Consider the following 23,546-nt stretch of genomic DNA (forward strand, 5'->3'; position numbering starts at 1 on the left):
CCAGTGACAAATCTTCAAGTCCGATAATTCTAACCAGCAACAAGTCTCTGGCATTCCAATTCCGCCCCTCCAGCTAGGCTACTCACAGTCCTGGGAAACTTCATCGGGGCCGGCAGCTCCTCGGCAGCCATCTCATGGTCCCGGCATCTCCACTGGGTCTCCACTGCAATCCACGGTTCATCCTCATGGCCCCATGGGGTCTCTATACAGGCAACCCGCAAACCCGCTTCACACTGCCCATGGCCATTTCCAAAACACAAGACCATGTTGCAAATTCAATGACCCTCTTTCCAGCATTTCTTATACTCCACAATACCAGGTAGGGTGCCAATTTGTTAATCCAGGGGGGAATAAAGCAGACTTTGAATAACAGGACTCCTTGAGCACTCAGGCCCCTTCAAAAGAGTCTACATTCTTCTTGTTGCCCCAGCGCAGGTCAGCTAGCCCAGTCTCAAAGGTTGTAATCTCTCAGTTGCAGCTGAACGGGCAAGAGTTCACCCAAAGATTTTTCTTTCTGTGCCATATCCCTCTGCTCACACCAGTTCATTTCTACGCAAAGCAACCCTGCACAACTTCTCAGGACACGGGCACAAGAGCAAGCTTCTCACACAAACTGCTAGCCCAGTCCAGGCACAGCTCTTTCTCACCCTCATAAGCCAAACCTCACAGTCCATAGTTCTTACTGCATTCAGGTCTTGGAGCTCAGACCAGAATAGTCCTTTAAGCTGTACTTACAGCACTGCAAGGCATCTCTTAGGCCAAGGTTTCAACTCCTTCCACATTCCTCTTGAAAATCAGCTCCAAAAGGCCGAAGCCACACAGTCAGGTGTCTATCAGCAACCCCACTCCTGGTACCACTTTACTGTTGCAGTCCAGTTCGCATTGCTGGTAGAAATCACCCAACCAAGAGTAGCTTCTGGGAAAAAGAGGTTTATTTTGGCTTACAGGCTTGAGGGGAAGCTTCACGATGGCAGGGGGAAACAATGGCATGAGCAGAGGGTGGACATCACCCCCTGGCCAACATAATATGGAACACAGCAACAGGAGGGTGTGCCAAACACTGGCATGGGGAAACTGGCTATAAAGCCCATAAGCCCGCCCCCAACAATACACTCCCTCCAGGAGGCATTAATTCCCAAATATCCATCAGCTGGGGAGCTAGCATTCAGAACACCTAAGTTTATGGGGGACACCTGAATCAAACCACCACAGTCTCCTTCTTCTTTTCCACCCATTCTTTCAGGTTGCAGCCCTCCTCGACCACCCTGCGTAACATTGGCCCCGCAGGTCGGGGGCATCACTGTATCAATCCACTGGGAGTTTGATGTTTGTTGTCTGTTAAAGCAGCTGCCATCAGCTTTATCAGTTGGGTCAGTATGATTTTTCCTTAGCATGTCAGTTAACAGTTGGCACCAAAATTGCATAAGACCTGATGTTTTTGTAAGTTATTCTTTTATTTTTTATTAGTTATGCACACAGTGTGTATACAGCCATGTTGGTGTCATCGTTAGCCTCCTCCCTGTCCTCTCCCCTCCACAAGGACCTTCCTCCTTGGGAAATGTGGATCATGAATTGTGGGGATAGCCATCAGTTATGGGTAAGAGGCAATGTCTCTGTGCATGATGTCCCAACATGTGGCTCAAATAATCCTTTTGCCTCCTCTTCCACAAATTTCCCTGAACCATGATAGGTTCATTTTAGGTCTACTTCAGTTAAGAGGTCTTGGGAGCCTCTGTGTCTCTGAATATATGGTTTGGTAGGAGTTGAGTGTTCTCTACCTCCTTCACCCTTGTGCTGATACCAGGTTCACCAAGAAAACAGCACACTTGTTCATTTTCCAAATTACTGTATGGTTTCAGCCAGGACCCTGGTGAGGTGCAATGGGCAGATTCTCTCCTCAGGATCTGCCTCTATCTGAAAAAGGGAAGCAAATTCTCCAATGGAGAGTGAAGTCAGCCCCAAATAAATGGGATAACCATTATTATTTTAGATTTATTATTTAATAGGTGTAGGTCCTCTTGTAGCCCACAATTAATGGGAGCTTGTTAATGGAGAACGGGCTCATTTTTTGGATATGGTTCTGACTTGTTTCCCTGCTCCAGCTATGGGTTCTGTTCCACTGAGTGGATCAGTTAGCCAAATCAAGAGCAGTTGGTTACCCCCCATGGATATGTGCCACTATTGCACTTGTGTGAGCATCATGTCAAGTTGTTTGCTGCTGAGTAGCTTAGACCACAAGTTGCTTGGACAGATGTTGGTCATTTTCCCCGTCACTCAGGTAGCACCTTCTGGTACTAGAAAAGCTGTCTGGGGACTAACTCTCCTAGATTCCAGCCAGGTTTCTCCATGTTCCATACAAACAGCATATGGTATCTTCAGCAGTAGGGTCTTACCACTAACCTTTGGTGGGTCATTAGTACTCTGACAGAAATCTGTCTTCTTTTGGGAAAACTTGCAGGTCTCTCTGATCAACAGCTCATTGTGGATGTTAACCACTTGTTGGCACTGAGAGTAACAGGCCAGTGCTAAGGAAAAGAAGGAAGAAAAAAATAGGTAATATAAAAGAGAAAGAAGAGTAAGAGAGAGAGAGAGAGAAACAGGAGAAGATTAAGGTTTGTCTTCATCATACCTCTCCAGGGCCCTATGATTCAGATGTTCCACAGGTCCTTGCTACCAACATTGAATGAGGGTTCCTTTTTCTCCACATTCTCACCAGCATTTGTTTTCCTTTGATTTTTTAATATTTGCTATCCTTACTGAGGTAAGGTGGAATCTCATAGTTGTTTTAATTTGCATTTCCCTGATGATTAGGGACGATTAACATTTTCTTTCTTTGTTTAAATTTATTGGAGAGTGACAGAGAGAGAAAGAGGCAGAGAGAGAGAGAAGAGAGTGGGCATGCCAGGGCTTCTAGCCACTGCAAACGAACTCTAGACGTGTGCGCCCCCTTGTGCATCTGGCTAACATGGGTCCTAGGGAATCGAGCTTTGAACTGGGGTCCTTAGGCTTCACAAGCAAGCACTTAACTGCTAAGCCATCTCTCCAGCCCAGATTAACATTTTCTTAAGTGTGTGTTTGCCATTTGTATTTCTTCCTCTGAGAACACCCTGTCCAGTTCACTGTCCCATTTTGTGAATGGGTTGTTTGACTTTTTATTGTCTAGGTTTTTGAGTTCTTCGTAGATTCTAGAAATTAGGTTTCTGTCAGTTGCATACCCAACAAAAATTTTCTCCCATTCTGTGGGTAATCTATTGGCTCTGCTTATTGTATGTTTTTCTGTTAATAAACTTTTCAACTTCATGGTTGAGTGATTGTTTAAGTTCCTGAGCTACTGGGGTTTTGTTCAGAAAGTCTTTCCCATTCTTATACCATGGAAAGTTCAAACTATTTTTTCATACAGTAGCAGCAGAGTTTCCAGTCGTATATTGAGGTCTTTGATCCATTTGGACTTCATTTTTGTGCATAGTGAGATGTGTGGATCAAGTTTCATTTTCCTGCATATGGTTATCCAGTTTGTCCAGTACCATTTGTTGAAGATGCTATCCTTTTTCCAGCCTATATTGTTAGGGCCTTTGTCAAATATCAAGTAGCTGTAGTTACTTGACCCAAAGTCCGGGTCCTTAATTCTATTACATTGGTCTATAACCCTGATTTTATGCTGGTACCTTTTTTTTTTAAATATAGCTTTGTAATATAGCGTTAGATCAGGTATTGTGATGTCTCCAGAAGTGTTTCTTTTGCTAAGGATATTCTTGGCTATCCAAGGCCTTCTGCCATTCCACATGAATTTTGAGATCATTTTTTCTATCTCTGTGAAGAAAAGTGTTGGGATTTTTATTGGTACTACATTAAATCTGTATATTGCCTTTGGTAAAAATGGCCATTATCACAGTGTTAATTCTGCCTATCCAGGAGCATGGGAGGTCTTTACATTTTCTCAAGCCTTCCTCAATTTCTTTCTTGGGTGTACTTATGTTCTCATGCTAGGATCTTTCAGATTCTTGGTTAATGTTATTCCAAGGTACTTCACTTATTTATTTTTTGTTGCTATTGAAAATTGGTCAATGTTGCTTATTTCTTTCTTTGTATCTTTGTCTTTTGCATGTAGAAAGGCTACTGATTTTTTTTGCATTGGTTTTGTATCCTGCTATTTTGCTAAAGGACTTAATCACCTTTAAGAGTTTTGAGATGGGGGTTCTCATGTCTCTCATGTATATAATCATGTCATCTGCTAATAAGGGTAACTTAACTTCTTCCTTTCCAAATTGTATCCCTTCTATTTCTTTCTTCTGTCTTATTGCTTGAACTAGAACTTGCAGTACTATATTGAAGAGCAGAGGTGAGAGTGGACAACCCTGTCTTGTTCCTGACCTCAATGGGAATTCCTTCAGTTTCTCCCCACTAAGTATTATATGAGCTTTAGGAGTTTTATACATAGCCTTTATTATGTTTAGATATATACTATCCATGCTTATTCTCTCCAATGTTTTGATCATGAAGTGATGTTGTATTTTGTCAAAGGCCTTTCCTGCATCTATCAAAATGACCATGTGGTTTTTGTATTTAAGCTTATTTATGTGGTGCATTACATTGATGGGTTTCCATATGTTGAACCACCCCTGTGTTCCTGGGATGAAACCTACTTGATCAAGGTGGATAATGCTTTTGATGTGGTATTGAATTCAGTTTGCAAGGATTTTGTTCAGGATCTTTGCGTCTAAGTTCATCAGGGAAACAGACCTATAGTTTCTCTTTTTTGTGGCACCTCCACCCGGTTCTGGTATTAGGGTAATAATACCTTCATAGAAGAAGTTGGGAAGCATTCCATGTTCTCTGATTGTGTGGCACAGTTTGAGAAAAATTGGTTTCAGCTCTTCCATGAAGATTTGATAGAATTCAGCTGAGAATTCAACTGGTCCTGTATTCTTCTTTGGGGGGAGGTTTTTTTTTTATTACCTTTTCAATCTTGATGAGTGTGATAGGTATGTTTAGGAGCTTAATCTGCTCTGAGTTTAGCTTTGGTGTGTGGTATGTTTCCAGGAATTCTTCCATTTCCTCCATATTACCCTGCTCTGTGGAGTAGAGGTTTTTGATATAAGTCCTAATGATTCTCCCAATTTTATTTATATCTGTTGTGATCTCTCCTTTTTCATTTCTAATTTTGTTAATTTGAAGCATCTCTTTTTTTCACTCGATCAAATTGGCCAAGGATTTATCAATCTTGGTTATTTTCTTTTAAAGAACCAGCTCTTTGTTTCATCAATTTTCTTAATTGTTTTCTTAGTTTCCAATTAATTAATTTCTGCCCTGGCCTTAATTATTTCTTTCTGTGTGGAGCTTTTTGGGTTGGATTCTTCTTGCTTTTCCAGTGCCTTTAGGTGGATGGTTAGGTTATTGATTTGGGATTGCTCTGTCTTTGTTATGAAGGCATTTAGTGCTATGAATTTCCCCTGAGGACTGTCTTCATTGTGTCCCATAGGTATTGATACATGTTCTCATTGTCATTCATTTCTAGAAATTTTGCAATTTCATTTTTTATTTTTTCCACTGTCAATTTATTGTTTAAAGGTGTGCTGTTCAGTTTCCAGGAGCTGTTGAGATTCCTGGTGTATCTTTTGTTGCTAATTTCAAGCAATAGAGCATTGTGATCTGATATAATTCAGGAAATTATGTTGATCTTCCTAAATACATGGAGGCAGGCTTTATGACCCAGTATATGATCTACTTTAGAGAAGGTTTCATGGGCTGCTGAGAAGACTGTATAGCCTGTGGATTTGGGGTAGAATGTTCTGTAGATGTCCGTTAGGTCTAATTGATCTATGATGTTATTGAGCTCTCTCACTTCCCTGTTAATTTTCTGTTTAGACATTCTGTCTATTACTGATAGTGAAGTATTGAAGTCCTCAACTATGATGGTGTTCTGTATTGTTGTCAAGTAGGTTTTGTTTTATGAATTGTGGTGCACCTGAGCTTGGTGCCTAAAAGATTGATGATTGCGATATCGTCTTGTTGGATCATTACCTTGATAAGTAAGAAGTGGCCTTCTTTGTCTTTTTTGATTACTTTGGCTATAAGTCTATTTTATCTGATATTAGTGTAGCTATGCCTGCTTGTTTTTTATTTCCATTTGCTTGGACTATTATCTTCTACCCTTTTACCTTGAGATAGAAGATTGAGGGGCCTAATTTTATGACCCACCCTGTTAGCTTATGTCTTTTGATGGGTGACTTAAGGTCATTAATATTTAGGGTAATGACTGTGAGGTTTGATTTAATACCTACCATATTTTGGTGGTTTATGTGGTTTGGTGTTTTGTTGGACTATGTAGTTTTTTGTGTCTTCTCTGAGTTTGGTTATTGTGATCTGCTTCTTGTAGGCACTTGACATTGGTTATTTGATTCTTCTGTATGGAGAATTCCCTGAAATACGCTCTGCCAGTTGTGTTTTGTGTTCATACAGTTGTAAAGCTGAGTTTTATTGTGGAAAGCTTTTTTTTTTCACTATCTGTGATTTGATGATACCCACCTTCTGCTCATGCCATCGTTTTCCCCTGCCATCATGGAGCTTCCCCTTGAGCCTGTAAGCCAAAATATATCTTTTTCCCAAAACCTCCTCTTGGACCAGTGATTTCTACCACCATTGTGAACCTGACTGCAACAGTAAAGTAGTACCAGGAGTGGGGTTGCTGCTAGACAACTGAATTTGTGACTTTAACCTTTTGGAGCTAATGTTCAAGAGGAATGTGGAAGGATTTGAAACCTTGGCCTAAGAGATGCCTTGCAGTGCTATAAGTATATCTTTTTTTTTAAAATTTAATTTATTAGTTTTCTTTTCAGTAAATACAGGCAGTTTGGTATCATTATTTAGGCTCATCTGTGATCTACCCCTTCCCATTAGACCCTCCTTGTTAATGAAAATGGGTCATGCATTGTGGAGTTAGCCCCCAGTTATTGGTATGATAAATGTCTCTGCAGGTCATGACCCAACATGTGACTCTGACATTCTTTCCGCCCCCTCTTCCGCAATATTTCCCTGAGCCATGTTGGGTTCATTTTTGGTCTGCTTCAGTGCTGAGGTGTTGGGGGACAGTGCTATAAGTATATCTTAATGGACTATTCTGGTCAGAGGTGAAAGACCTGAATTCAGTAAGAACTATGGATTGTGAGGTTTGGTTTATGAGGGTGAGAAAGAGCTTTGCCTGGACTGGGATAGCAGTTTGTGTCAGAAGCTTGCTGTTATGCCTGTGTCCTGAAAAGTTGTGCAGGGTTGCTTTGTGGAGAAATGAATTGGTGTGAGCAGAGGGGTATGGCACAGAAAAACTGAAATATTTGAGCTTAAACTGCTGCCCATTCACCTTCAAATTTTTCGAGTGATTACAACCATTGAGATTGGGCTAGCTGACCTGCACTGGGGCAACAGGAAGAATGTAGACTCTTTTGAAGGGGCCTGAGTGCTCAAGGAGTGCCCTGTTCTTGAAAGTTTGCTTTATTACCCCTGGATTAACAAATTCTCACCCTATCTGGTATTGTGGAGTACAAGAAATGCAGTAAAGAGAGGGTCATTGAGTTTGCAACACGGTCTTGTGTTATGGAAATGACCATGGGTGGTATGATGCAGGTTTTGCTGGGTGCCTGCATGGAGACCTCATGGGGCCATGAGGATGGACTGTGGCTTGCTGTGGAGACCCAGTGGAGATGTCAGGACCACAAGATGGCTGACAAGGAGAGCTGCCGGCCCTAGATGAAGTTTTCCAGGACTGTGAGTAACCTAGCTGGAGGGGTAGAACTGGAATACCAAAGACTTATTGCTGGTTAGAATTATCAGACTTGAAGAGTTGTCGCTAGCTAGAGTCATTGGGCTTGAAGCTATAGAGTTTGATGTTTGTCCTGGTTGTTTTAAACCTTATATTGGCTGAATACTTTGCTATGCCCAGTGCCATCTTTTGTAGTGTGAATGTTTTTCCTGTGCCATTATGGGTTTTTGTTTAGGTTACTTGGTATTATGGCTCAATTAAAATATCTTTGACTATGGGGATGCTTGAATATTATTGGGATTGATAAAAACTATGGGGACTTTTAAAGTTAGACTGAAGCCAGGCATGGTGGTACATGCCTTTAATCCCAGCACTCTGGAGGCAGAGGTAGGAGGATCGCTGTGAGTTCAAGGTCACCCTGAGACTCCATAATGAATTCCAGGTCAGCCTGGGCTACAGTGAGACCCTACCTCGAAAAACCAAAAAAAAAAAAAAAAAAAAAAAAAAGAAAGTTTGACTGAATGCATTGTATTTGACATCATGTATGGATATCAGTTTATGGGGGCCAGGGGAGGAATGTGGTGGTTTGATTCAGGTTAGGTGTTCTGAATGCTACATTCCCAGCTGATAGAGATTGGGGAATTAATGTCTCCTGGTGGGAGTGTATTTGGGGTGAGCTTATGGGTGTTATAGCCAGATTCCCCATGGCACACTCTCCTATTGCTATTGTCCACCTTATGTTGGCTAGGTGGTGATGTCTAACCTCTGCTCATGCCATTGTTTTCCCCTGCCATCGTGGAGCTTCCTGTCAAGGCTGTAAGCCAAAATAAATCTTTTTCCCAAAAGCTAATCTTGGTTGGGTGATTTCTGCCAGCAATGTGAACCTGACTGCCGCACAATCTATTATTAGGGATATTTTTGCTGATAAGAGTAGTTTGGGTTGGAAGTCATAGGTTCTTAGACTTTGCATGGTTCCATTCCAGGCCCTTCTGACTTTCAGGGTTTCCATTGAGAAGTCTGAAGTAATTCTGATGCAGTTACCTTTATATGTCTTGTGTTGTTTCACCCTAGCTGCTTTTAGGACTTTTTCTTTGTTATCGATATTTATAATTGTAATGCTAATATGTCTTGGAGAATTTCTCCTTTGGTCCAATCTGTTTGGAGTTCTGTTAGCTTATTGTAACTTTATAGGTCTTTCTTTGTAGAGGGTAGGAAAGTTTTGTTTGATAATTTTGTCGAATAATTTCTCCATGCCTTTGGTCTGAATTTCTTCCCCTTTTGGTATTCCCATGATCTGAATGTTGAGATGTTTAAGGGTATTCCACAGTTTCCTCATGTTTTATTCACACAAAATTTTGAACTTATTGAACTCACGAACTGTTTCTTCTGTTTTGTCTTACAGTTTTGACCCTATTCTTGAGAGCTTCTATAGGGTTTTGGACTTGTTCAATTTTGCTCATATTTTCTACTGCTTTATGTATAGTTTCCATCTCTCTGTCGAGTTTCATTTTCACATTATTTTCTGATTTTCTTAATGCTTCTTGGAACTCATCCTTGCATTTCTTTATATCTTCATTGAGCCTAGCCAGCTGGTTATTGAGGTCCTCTTTATTTTTGCTCTCCTTCAGATCATTTAACTGTCTTTGGAACCCTTTCTGGCTCTTATCTATTAGGTCTAGTCTAATGAGGACAGCATTTATAAGATTGTTGGCCCTTTGTTACTTTTCTGCAAGTTCTGCTATTTGCTTGGTCAGGGTTGCATAGTTTGTATCTTCATTTTGGTGTTCTGATCCTATTGTCTCCTCTGTGTTTTGATTAGAGACATCCAATATGGAACTGGGTAATCTTATTGGATTTACTTGCATTTTATTTTTCATGTTATGCCTTTTGCTTTGTGGTCTGCCCATCACAGTGTAGCAGTCTTACTTAATTTAGGAGGAAGCTGTAGTCTACCCTTGAAGTGTTTTCAGTGATTATTTCCTTTTATATTTGCTTTCCCTAGGCTTGTGATGACAATTGGTCCTGCCTGCTCAGGGGGAAGGAGCCTGTGAGGCTCTGGTGGGGACCCAGGGACCTGATGAAGGGGCTTGTTATGTGATTCAGGGTATAGAACTACATGGTCATGTGGCCTGAGGGGACATGGGGTATGGGGAAGTAGGACAAATCAGATTGGTTTTGTGGCTGGGCTGCGGAAGGAGGAAGGATGAGAATTTGTGCTGGTCCTGAGATGCTGAAGGGTGAAGGTATGGGACATCAGGTCCCATGGGACCCTGTAGTAGTGGATGGATGGGACCTCTGGGTCCTGTGACAGGGCAGAGTGGGAATATGGGACTGTTGTGGGTCAGGTGACACACATGGTAGCATGGAGGTCCCCTGTGATGGGAGAGCCTAGGGATGGGGGAACCTTAGCCTTCTGGCCTGTGTCCCCGCATGCCGGGCAGTGGTGTGTGGAGGTCCTTGGTGGTGGCGGGGGAGTGCTAGCCTGCTGACTTGGGTCCACTTACGGAGATAGGGGATGGCAGTTACTGAGGCAGTGTTTAGGCGTGGAGGTCCCCTAGGGGAATGCTAGCCTGCTGGTCTGGGTCCACGTAATGGGGTGGGGGGCGAGGGTGAGTGTGATGGTGTTTGCGCATGGAGGTCCCCTGGTGGAATACTAGCCTGCAGGTCTGGGTCCCTGCAGGAGGTAGAGGACAGCAGCAAGTGGGATGGTGTTGGAGCCTGGAGGTCCCCCGGGGGGAATGCTAGCCTGCTGGCCTGGGTCTGAGCACAGGGGTGGGGGGTGGCGGTGAGTGGGATGGCATTCACGAGGGTGGAGGCACATGTGGAGCTATGCTGGCCTGGGTCCCCTTGCCTGCAGTTAGTGCCGGAGGACCCTGCAGCGGGAACTATGGTGAGGACAGCTGCTTGAGGGGATTGGAGAACTGGTGGGCTACCCGAGAGCCTGGGAATCAGCACATTCCCTACTTTGCTCCTCCGTGCCCTCCCACTGGAGGTCCATTAGTGTCTGCTCACCCCTAGAAGACCCAGTGAACTCTAAACATCTTGCCTTTCCTCCCGCAGGAGGTGCAGCACAGTTAGGCAGATGCCATTTTGACCGGAAGTCCCAAAACCTGACTCTTTACCACTCAGAGCTTCCACGCAGGTCAACACATAATATATGGAATTAATTCTGTATTTTTTTAAATGTTTCCTACTTCTTGCTTTTCAGTTAAAGTCAAAGCTCATTGGGGACCAGACTTCATTCCTTCCATGTTTTGCACATTATATTATATGCTACTGTGATATTACAAAGTAAATAAATATTTATTTTTTTGTTTTCTACACACACACACATCAACCTTCATCCCTAGTTCTGGTATATGTATGACCTCTAAAATCCTCAGAATCTCTGAAGTGACTGCTAGTGAGAAGCAAGAGTTAGACTCGGGATAGGGTTAGTCCCTGGAAAGACCACAGTAAGACTAGAATAGGACTCACCTCCCAATCTCCAGGGAAGAGCAGAAGGTCAAGTTGACCACCAATGAACAGGGATTTACTCAGCCATGCCTGTCATAAATACTCCATAGAATCCCCAAAGAGCAGGGTTCAAAGAGCTCCTGAAAAGGGCCGCACCGCTTCCCAATCCTCCTGCTACGCATCTCTTCATCCTGTCCTCTGTGACATCCTTTCCAATAAGTCAGTAAATGTGTTGCCCTGCATCCTAAGGGTTCTCTACCAAGTCAATCAAATCCAAGAAGGAAATTATAAGAACTTTGACTTGTAGCCCGTTGATCAGAAGCACGAAGCACAAAGAACCTGGTGCCTGTGGTTGTCATCTGAAAGCTGAACTGGGGGGTGCCTTGGTTGATGTCATCTGAAGAACTTCTGACTTTCTTGGGAGAGAAATCTGTACACCTTTTGAGCTTACCGTCTTCTGAGATGCTTCTTGTAGTAGGAGAGCAAAAGAAAATAAGTTTGTTTACACAATTATATATTGTAACTAGAGCCCAGAAGGCATCATCATAAATGAAGGAAGAAATAAATACATGAATATATGAATGAGTGCATAAATAAAGGTGACATCAATATATGAATACATGAATGAATGAATTAAAATCTCATCAGGCTGACCACTTTTATAATTTCCTTTACTTCTACTTTCCCTCCTTTCCTTCATCACTCCACATATACAGTTGTCTATTACATGTTTCTCTCTCTCTCTTCCCTTCTCTAGGCTGCAAATGCTGTTGCAGGTGACCTCAGAAGTTATGCCGAAATCCTAACCCTGCCCTATCCCTCAAAATGTGGTCCTTTAGGAAAGTAGTTTTTGAGAGTCATCATGAATTAAGCTAAGATAAGGTCACTGTGAGAAGTGTTGGCCCCTGATGAAATATGACTTATGTTTCTAAAAAGGATGTTTGGACATAGGCAAACACGCAGGATGAACATATTTTGAAGAGGAATACAAATATGAGAATGGTGTTTCTACAAGCCAAAGACGGTAGTAGAAGAGAAGCAGAGCAACCCATGCTCCTTGTGAAGGACCAGCCCTACTGACTTCGAGACCTGGGACTTATGGTCTCCAGCATGGTGACACAATGTAGTGCTGCTATCTAAGCCATCTGACGATGATATTCTGCCAGGGTCCTCAAAGCTTGAAGGATCTATTCAATTCACCAGCTAGCCAGAAAAATATTGTGGTCTCCCCTTGAGGTGTGGCTAGGTATTTTCTAGGGTGGTCTGATTTCAAATTTTGTGTCATCCTAACTTTCCTGAGGGTTACATAGAAGTCTTACTTTTCCATCTCTGCAATTCTATGCTTCCTTAGATCAGATAACATGGGCATGGCACTCATCACCATCATTATAAAGATAGTAGAGGGCTGGAGAGATGGCTTAGCAGTTAAGCACTTGACTGTGAAGCCTAAGGACCCCGGTTCAAGGCTTGATTCCCTAGGACCCATGTTAGCCAGATGCACAAGGGGGCACACGTGTCTGGAGTTCATTTGCAATGGCTGGAGGCCCTGGCACACCCATTTTCTCTCTCTCTCTCTCTCTCTCTCTCTCTCTCTCTCTCTCTCTCTCTGTCTCTTTCTTTCTCTGTCACTCTCAAATAGATAAATAAAAATAAACACAAAAAAATAAATAAAGATAGTAGAAAATGCCTATGCCAGCATGCTAGGGGCTCACAAACCAGAGTTTAGAAATGTGGTTAGAGCCAGGCATGGTGGTGCATGACTTTAATCCCAGCACTTGGGAGGCAGAGGTAGGAGGATTGTCATGAGTTTGAGGCCACCCTGAGACTACATAGTGAATTTTAGGTCAACCTGAGCTAGAGTGAGACTCTTCCTCAAAAAGTCAAAAGGAAAAAAAAAAGTGGTTAGAACTGCTTCTCTCTCCCCCATCCCTCTCTCTTTCATAAATCAATAAATTTTTTTTAAATAAAAGATGTGGTTCATATTTTATGAGACACTCAGTCCAAGGCCAGTATGTATATAGCATCATGCCAGCCACTAGTTTTCAATTGCTTCCATGAGTATTCATTGAACACCTACTCTGCATTGTGTACTGTGGGATGTTTTGTCAAAGCTTTTGGAAAATTAGCAAAAAGAATAGCCTGGAAGGGAGGTTGCATCCTGTTTGATTCCAGTACCTGCCTGTCTCCTGGGGTGGTGCTGAGTAAAAGGCCATTTGCAAGTGCATCATAGTAATTAGGCAAGGGCACGCGAGAGGCAGGGCAGTGCCAACAGCCCATTGCCATCCCATGGCTATCAGTCTCTCTTTCCCACCACTGATGTTCACACCTTTTGCAGCCACATTAGGAGCCTGCAGGTGACCCACTTCTGCTAGACTGGTCCTGAGATGGAAGACCTGCCACTCTATTGCAACCTGGAAGCCAAATGGAGAAAAAGCACATCTTTCTACCAAAAGGATGCCTCCTCATCTGGCCACCATGCCAACTACTGAGCTCTGGCAGAGTGTGGCCCTGCCTGTCACAGTAAGGTGAGCACAGCCACCAGGTGAGGAGGTGGGTTCTTCTCAGTTCTTACCGCATCCAAAAGACAGCTGTGCCAGCAACCCTGGAATTAAAATTGGTACATGCTGCGCACCAGCTGACAGTCTTTATTAGACAAAATGGCAAAAGCCTCTGCTCCTGCCCGTGCTCTGGAGACCCTTGGGTTCACACACCCAACTTCCCTGTATAGTCTGCCAACCCTCTCTGGGTGTCCGTGTCCTTGACCAAGGACTTGGGTCACGTGGCTCTCTATGATTGGCCATCCACCAGTTTCTTCCTGCTTCCCTCTAAGGCCTGAGCACACTTATCCTTTTGGCAAGAGCTAATTCTACCTGTGGGATTCTCACTTATCTCTGCTAAGTGGAAAAAAGGAAAGCAAGTAATATTCGAAACCAAAGCCAAAAAGCTTTCCCTCCTCGTGGGAAGAGGCCTCCCCTGGGACTGGCTTTGTTGTGCCAAGTCCAGAAAAGAAAAGAAAAACCAGCACAGAGACAAAGGCTCAGGCTGTGTCTGCCCCTGCTGGTGGCAGGTGGCAGCTGCTGGCTCTCTGCCAAGCAACACCTGGGCAAGACCTGTTTTCTTTCTCCAGGAAGCAGCTGCCCATACACCTGGTAAACTTTTAGGAAAAAAAAATGTAGATATTTACCTTAAAATGTTACATATTGTTTGAAAATTCTCTTCATGGCTATAGAAACAAGAAGATGAGGCTATACATAGCCTCTTTTAACAGTGAGGGATACCTCGTCAGGAGAACCCCCAGACGCTAGGCCTCTACAGTGATGCAGGACAAGGCTCAGAGCTACAGTCCAGGAGAAAAAGGAAATGAGGACATGTCACTTTGTCTAACATGCATACACTGATTCCACTCACCTTTTACCCACCCCTCAGTTTCTGCCTGTCGGACGTTTTGAAGGTGTTTCTTGGACTTCTTGTTGAGTCTGATGAACCAAGAGAAAGGAAAGGTTTTAGAAAATAAATTTTAAAAAAAGGTTCTAGAAGACCAGGGAAAGTATTCTGAGACAGCAGAGAAGATGAACAAGGGAGATCAAAGTAACTAGGAATTTAAAAGTAATGTGAACCAAAAGAACATCTGTATAGATGAGTTGTTTCTCTTAAAAAAAAAAAAAAAAAAACTTGTGAAGGCTGGAGGGATGGCTTAGTGGTTAAGGTGTTTGCCTGCAAAGCCAAAGGACACAGGTTTGATTCCCCAGAACCCATGTTAGCCAGATGCACAAGGGTGTGCATGCATCTGGAGTTTGTTTTCAGTGGCTGGAGGCCCTGGCATGCCCCATTCTCCCCTCTCTCTCTCTCTCAAATAAATAAATATAAATTAAAATAAAAATGTTTTAAAAAAACTTGTGAGAAGAATTCTTGTAAGAGGAGACTTTGCCTGATAGGTGTTCAGAAGATCTGTGGATTCAGGTGGATTCTAAACTTAGGTAGGAAGAGAATGGCATCTTCATTTTTATTAACCTCTCATATGAGTGTAGCATTTCCTTTCATTGTAAAGGTGAACACTGAGCCACAGTTGTATTAGCCAGTCCTGTGGCTCATTGGTAAAGCAAACACAGCTAATAAAAATCATGAAATATGCCGGGCATGGTGACACATGCCTTTAATCCCAGCACTCAGGAGGCAGAGGTAGGAGGATCACCATGAGTTCAAGGCCACCCTGAGACTGCATAGTGAATTCCAGGTCAACCTGGGCAAGAGTGAAATCCTACTACAAAAAAAAAAAAAAAAAAAAATCATGAAATATCATTTAACCTTAGTGCTAGTTCAAAATTGTGGTTGACCATTCAATCTGTATTAGAGTCCCTTATTTAATGAACTAATAAAATGCTTGTGTTACAATTCTACTAAAAATGATTAAAATTTTTAATTAATTTATTTATTTTCCCTCAGAGATAGACAGAGAGACACAGAAAGAGAAAGACACAAAGAATGGGTGCACCAGGGCCTCCATTTACTGCAAACTCCAAGATGCAGGTGCCTTTTTGTGCATCTAGCTTTACATGGGTACTGGGGAATCGAACTCAAGTCATCAGGTTTTGCAGGCAAGCACCTTAAGCTCTGAGCCATCTTTCCAGCTCCCCAAAAATGATTTTTAAAGATATTTTTGATGACTGTATATCAATATGCAATGGATCCCATTGTAATCTTATATACTTGATTTTATTAAGAACATTATTCTGAAAAGGGTCCATACCCTGCCAAAGGGTTCCTTCAGGCAAAAAAAAAAATCTCAATAATATCTGCTTTGAAGCCACATGCCACCATCGTGCTGATAAGAGTGACAGAGGAATGCTCAGCACTGAAACATCTCTTTCACACCTTCCAAGGCTCAGGGTCCATTGCTGAAGAGGCGGTGGAAAGAATGTAAGAGCCAGAGGAAGGGTAGGACTTCTCACAATGTGCTCCTCCAGACACAAAATGGCCTGGATATCCATGACCTTGCAGTGCCTGACACTACCTACACAAGACCATCATAATAGGAGGAAAATATCATGACATCAAAATAAAAGAAAGAGTGATTGAGAGGGCCATGGGATATGATGGAGAGTGGAGTTTCAAAAGGGAAAGTGGGGGGAGGAAGGGAATTACCATGGATTGTTGTCTACAGTTATGGAAATTGTCAATAAAAATTAAATTTAATTTAAATAAATAAATAAAAATAAAACCACATGCCAAATAAATTTATACCTGTTTTTGTGGACAGCAGGCTATAGTGGCTGAGTGGAGAAAAAATTAAATATCTACAGTGGAGAGAGACAGACATGGCCTGAGATAGGTGGGTGCAGGAAATACCTTCAGATCTATTTACCAGCTACACGCTGAATCTAAAAGACAGAGTGGCTTTTCCTGCCTTTAGCAAGTGGGCCAGCCTCAAACCTAAACAGTCCATATCCTACCTACTTCTTACATAGACTTAAGTCACAGAAGGGCCAAAGCTTAATGCAGGTTCCTCCCAAAACCTCAAGGTCCACAGAGCATCATATCTCAGCAAAGATCTTGGATGGAATGAGATTGAATCTCACTGCACAAACTCCTGCCAGGCCAGCATCTGAGGTGACCAAGGAGAAGTGAGGGCAACTTTACTCAGCTATGATGAGAAAGCGAGTCACAGATGAAAGTCTAGGGAAACCAGAAAACCTGCTCCCAGCGGAACACAGCAGTGTGACCAGCAGCATGGATTATCCACTGAAACACAGTGATAGTGTGGTGGATTTACTCCCACCACATTATCCGCTGAGAAAAATAAGGAAACCAGGTGTTTTTGGAGGTGTGGGTGCTTGGGGAAGCTAGTTTTCTCAGGAGACTGTGGGGAGCCCAGAAAGTTGATGAACTTGGAAGTCAGGCCCAAGCACTCGCTCACTTCAGGAGCCTGGGAGAAGGAATACACAGTGCTCTGTCTCTGAAATAACGCTGGCCTGACAACGCGGTATGTATGAAAGCAAAGCTCACCAGCACTGGGCTCTCTCCTCCCTTCATGATGAAATGCAGGGATTCTCCAAGGAAAATGTTTTCCAAAGAAAAACAACTACAGAACTCATAAAATTGTATGCTTGCTATGAGCAGCTAGTCTTTCTTCTCTTTCCTTTTTATCAAACTTAAAGTTTCCTGCCAAGGCTACATGGTGCTCTTTCTGTTCAGGAATCTTCCAAGTGTTCTTACTCAGACCTCAGAGAGTGGCATGGTATTTTTGCAAATGCCACAAGCAGATCACATATTCAAAGAGCCAGGGTTAAGCAGAGTTAAGTTCTGGTCTGGGGTATAGGCTTACAGCTATAGCGTATTCAGATGAGACTTTGGACTTTAGAACAGTGTCTGCACTTGTAAAGACTATGGAGACTGTTATAGTTGGACCTAGTGCATTCTGTGTCTCCTGAGATGGCCATGTCTATGGGACCAAGGTCCGAATGTGGTGGTTTCAATGCAAAATGTCCCCTGTAGACTCACGTGTTTCGTACTTAATCCCCAGCGGATGGCCCTGTTAGGAGGTGGAGCCTTGCTTGAGGAAATGTGTCACTGGGAGAGGGCATTGAAGTTTATAGTTCAGCCACTTGTTCTTTGTGTTCTCTCTCCTTCCTCCTTGCTGATTGATGACTCTGTGTGTGTGTGTGTGTGTGTGTGTGTGTGTGTGTGTGTGTGTGTGATCTTTGGTTTGACTGCATTGTTTTCAATGCTTTCCAAAGGGGATCTAAGGATTCTCTGTGTATTTTTTTGGGGGGGGGGAAGGAAGGGAATGGCCCTTGATCACCTGTCCCTGGATCTCCAGATTCCTACTTCATCTGGGAGGAAAGTTTGGTGAGCCCATGGAATCCAGTCTTCAGTCTGAGAAACAGGTACTGGATTTATCTATTTAGAGGTGAAACAAGTCTCCATTTTCACTTAGAACCCGTCAGTTTACATTCCATTGTCCTGTAGGTGAGACTGGGTTGCTAGAATGAATGGAATGAACACAACGACTATGAGGTTCCATTGCTTCTCGTTGTTATTGTTATAGTTCTCTAAATTTCTCTCTCTAAAACAAAATCTTGAGTAGAAAACAAAAACCAAAGCTCTCTTCCCACAGTTTACAGATCTAAAACATACAAATTAATGCTTAGCATACTGCCAAAGCTGTGTAGCCATCACTACCATGCATTTTAGACCACTCCAGGAAGAAACTTGATACCCATTAGCAGTTACTCCCCAGTTCCTGCAACCTGACTCTCCAATGCCCCAGGCAACCAACACCAAATATTCGCCTTTTGTGACTGCTTTGTCTCATTTAGTACAATGTCTTGAAGGCTCAGCCATTGTATACTCTGTTCCTTTTCATTGCTGCACGATGTTCAATGGACATACCACATTTCATTATCCACTCATCAGGTGACAGGTATCTGGGCATCCACTCTTGGACTGTGAAGAATGCTGCTGTGAACATCCACGTGCAGCTTTTTGTGTGGCTATATGCTTGCATTTCTCTTGGGCTTATACTCAGGAGTACATTTGCTGGGCTATTTATTTCCCACGTTTTTCAGAAATATGCTTCTATAGGATTTTATGAAAAGGTCATTTTCACCCTTTGTTCAATTCTTCTCAGGCCCGGACTAAGCAAGCACCTAGAGATATTTAGGAAGTCAATAGTCAGCTGTGTTAACAAATGAGCCCCAACATCTTCAAAGTCTAACTCATCTAACTATCCATGGGAAGTTTCTGGCTGGGAACAGTTGTCCCCACATGGTAACTTGAGGTTCCAGCACCTCTGCTTGTAAAAAGAACCTGGCTTAAGTATACCCATGAGTGAGAGTTGGTCATGTGATTCCAACCCAGTGCAAGGTGGGCTGGGAAACATTGTGCCTGGATGAGCAGCTGCTCCCAGAAGCAACTTTGTGCCATGGTAGAGAAGTTTTAAAATATCTGTGGTCAGCTGGCTGACTTTCACATTGGAGGCTAGTAAAGGCCACATGTTTGAAGCTAATAGCATAGGGGTTCTATGCCAGGAGCTTAAGGAGGCCAGAAGGGAGTTTTGTCTCTTCTTTCCTTTTCTGCTTAGAAACAAGTCATTCCTCTATTCAAGCAAAGGCTGGGAAACAGTGAGTCTGTGAGCCACAGAATCACTCTACTTTTCCCACCTATCTCTTCTCCGTAATCCCTGATGCCACGATTACTGTCCCCTTCCCTCTCTGCTCATGGAGAGGCTGGCCATGGAATTTGCATGGTTTGAAGTAATCTAATTGGTCTTGTTGGTAGTGATACAGACCCCTCCCTCTTGTCAGGAGTGTCCATCAAAATGCTCCCCTGCCCCTAACCACATGAGGGACACTGGACTCAGACTAGCTCAGATTGACTTCTTGGAATTAGAACCTAGAGGGCAGGGTCCTGAGGGGACACTATCCAGGCCTCTCTGCCTCTTACATCTTAAAATGCTGCTATGCCAGTTGTCTGAAGCCCGGTCCCATAGCTCTGACTCAAGGAGGTGCCCCAGATCTTTATAATGAAGTGAGTGTTGGCCCCTTGTCACTTGCAACAAAGACTCTTAACTAATACCCTACCTAAGGCAGAAACCCGAGGATCCTTCTAACAGCTCTTTTGATCTTTTGCATTGGCGTTCTTTAGATCCTACAAGCTGTATAACTTTCACATCTGTCTTCTTTCCCATATAACTACGTTGCTATCACTCAGGATCTTATCATACTTGCCTGAACTCTACAAGACCCCTTAGTTGCTACCTCTCGGTCCCCATGGAAACTCCTAAAATGCAAATACAGGTTTGAGAAATTATAATACCAACATTGGTGCAGTAGAATTATGCACTCATACAGTGTTAGTGGAATTATGATTTTTACAACCTTTCTCAAAGGTAATTTAACCATCTGCATCAAGAACCATTAAGAACAAAATAAAGCCTTTGACTCTACAATCTTCACTTGCGAGTGTGTGTGTGCACGCGCACGTGCACATGCAGAGGTCAGATGATAGCTCTCAGGCTCAGTGCTCATCTTCCACCTCGTTTGAGGCAGAGTGTCTCCTGTTGTTCAGAGGCCAACTGGCTCACAGCATTGGGATATTTTCCTGTCATGCCTCCCTTCGTGCCTTAGGTATGCTTAGCCTGCTGCAGCTTCCAACTTTTCTGTGGGATCTGGAAATCTGAAATCAGGCATTCACACTTGCCTGACAAACACTTAATCCACTGAGCCTTCCCCCAGCCCCCAGTTATTTTTTTCTTACTAAAGAAACAATTAGACATACATATTAAGATTTATACCTGACAAGTTCTCTGAATGATTCATCTATTTGTTCATTCAGTACTGAATACCTCCTGCATGCCAGGGACTACTGGTGCTGCTGCTCATAATACTAAAACACTGGAGAAACAAAGAATTAAGAGAACTGGTTAAATAAAATTAGTCATAGTGGGGACTGGAAAGATAGCTCTGTGGTTAAAGGTGCTTGCTTGCCCAGCCTGCCCACCCCAGGTTCAACTCCCAAGGCATTCATGTATTCTAGGCATGAAAAGTGGCACAAGAAAGAGTCTAGGGTTCATCTGCAGTGGCAAGAGACCTGAAGCACCAATACACACAAGCACATACACAAGTAGATAACAAAATTTTTAGAAAATAAAATTTACAGTTGGAGATATAGCTCAGCAATTAAAGGAGCTTACTTGCAAAGCCTAGTATCCTCAGTTTGATTCCCCCATCCCCTCAGTTCCAGGAGGACACTTCAGTGGTCTTGCAGCCCAAGTATGTGGAGTGTTCAGCAATAGGGTCTTACCATTGATTCCTGGTGGGAAACCAAGGGCCTCAGCAATGGCCTATAATGTTTTGGGGGCATCAGGGACCTCCATGGCCAACAACTCACTGGAGGTATCCCATCCCTGGCACTGAAAAATTTCTAACAATGATCTACAGCTCCTCAGTGTTCCATTCTCCAAAACTGGAGGATTCCATATGATTTATTTGCATTCTCTTAGATTTTGATTAGCCCTCCCTCCACCTTTCAAGGAAGAATTCTTTTTTTTTTGTTTGTTTTGTTTTGTTTTGTTTTTCGAGGTGGGGTCTCTCTCTGGCTCAGGCTGACCTGGAATTCACTATGTAGTCTCAGGGTGGCCTCAAACTCTCAGCGAGCCTCCTACCTCTGCCTCCCGAGTGCTGGGTTTAAAGGCGTGTGCCACCATGCCTGGTGCAAGGAAGAATTCTTAATGGACTTTATATAGTACAGAAACATGATTGATCATATTTGCTTATTGCTTTGAAAGTCTTTTAAAATTTAATTTTCTTGTTCACTACTAAAATTGAGAATTTACAGAAGTAAAGACAAAAAATGTCAATTTCATTTGCTAGATTTAACCGTTGTTAATATTTTACTTTGTATGTGAAATTTCTCCCTCTCCTCTTAATGTGAATTTCCCTATACCATTAAATAGTTCTCTAAAATATACTACATGTTTAATGACATAGTCATATCATACAGTAAATAATATAGCCACAACTAACTTTTCAATTTTATTTTATTTTTAAAGTATTTTTATTTATTTGCTAGAGACAGAGAGAAAGAGAGAGAGTGAGTATGGGCATGCCAAAGCCTCTGCCACTAGGAACAAACTCCATATGTGTGCACCACCTTGTGCATCTTGAGATGGGGAGGGGATATGATGGAGAATGGAATTTCAAAGGGGAAAGTGGGGGGGAGGGTATTACCATGGTATATATTTTTTACATTTTTTTCTTTATTTTTATTTATTTATTTGAGAGTGACAGACAGAGAGAAGGAGGCAGAGAGAGACAGAGAGAATGGGCGCGCCAGGGCTTCCAGCCACTGCAAACAAACCAGACACATGCGCCCCCTTGTGCATCTGGTTAAAGTAGGTCCTGGGGAATTGAGCCTCGAACCGGGGTCCTAAGGCTTCATAGGCAAGCACTTAACCGCTAAGCCATCTCTCCAGCCCCCATGGGATATTTTTTATAATCATGGAAAATGTTAATAAAAATTGAGAAAAAAGTAAAAGATAAAATCCAAGATGAGGAGATGGAAAAAAATAAAGAATTCTTCTTCATGTACAGAATAAAGGAAAATGCTCCAGCCTCACCTCCCTCCAATTCCTTACCACTCCCTGTCAGTTCCCAGAGTGGACACGAGTGCCTGCATTCCAGATCTTTCACACTTCAGGAGCCTTTTCCATGTCATGGCCCCCTTAAAATGTTCCTCTCTGTGTTCAATTCATTCAACAGATATTTATGGAGTGTCGGGCTCTGTTCCAGGCACTAGTGATACAACAGAACAGTCAAGTCCCAGGAGAAGAAATCAGATCACAAACACAGCAAGGTGAAGACATGCTGTATGTTTTCTCTCTGTTGTAATAAAACCAAAACAAAAATCACAAAGAGCTGGCATGGTGGTACACATCTTTTATCCCAGCAGGCTGAGGTAGTGAGTTTGAGGCCAGTCTGAGACTACATAGTGAATTCCAGAGCAGGTCAGCCTGGGCTAGAGCAAGACCCTACATTAAAAAAAAAAACTACAAATATATTCTCTGGTAGGCAGGAATCCAAAATGAGTCTTATAGGGCCGAGATCAAGATATCAGCAGGGCTGGGTTTTTCTGTCCTGTGTCAGCTTTTGGTGGCCCCTTCTTCCTCATCCAAAACAGGCTGCTTAGTCTCTTTTATCTGTTCCTCTGCCTCCCTTTGATAAGGAATGTTTTGATTATGACAATTCCACCCAGATAATCCAATGATCCCGCCCCCCCTCGCCAAAAACATCTCAAGGTCTTTAATTCTATCTGCAATGTCTATTTTATTATAGAAGAAAACACTTTCACAAATTCCAAGGATTGCAACAGGTACTTTGGAAGTGACTCACCAGCCTACCACATAAAGCATGTCATGTGATATTCATTATGTGCTGTAGCTGAGGAGAACCAGTGTGCTCTTCATGTGAGGAGTTAGGGGTGACATTTGTGTACAAATTCTGAAGTCGTCCTGGTAAAAATATTTATAACTAGTTTAAGTTTTTCTTTTTGAGATGGCCCTGCACTTATGACGTCCATGGTGAGTTACTGTGGCCAAGATGATGTCTATATATCCCATTCATATGCCTGGTACCCTGTGTGAATTTTTTTGTTTAGATGTGGTTGTTCTGATAACTTATGAATTTATTCAAGGCAAAGACAATGAACAGCGGCCCCTCTCTGCACAGTACCAGGCTTAGTAAATGTCCAATGAATAGTTGCTAAATACATGAGTAAATGAATGAGACATGGATTTAGAATCAAATGTGAATTCAAATTCTATCTCTCTTGCTTAGCAGTT

The sequence above is a fragment of the Jaculus jaculus genome, chromosome 1 (assembly GCF_020740685.1).
Source record: "Jaculus jaculus isolate mJacJac1 chromosome 1, mJacJac1.mat.Y.cur, whole genome shotgun sequence".
Classification (NCBI taxonomy): Eukaryota; Metazoa; Chordata; class Mammalia; order Rodentia; family Dipodidae; genus Jaculus; species Jaculus jaculus.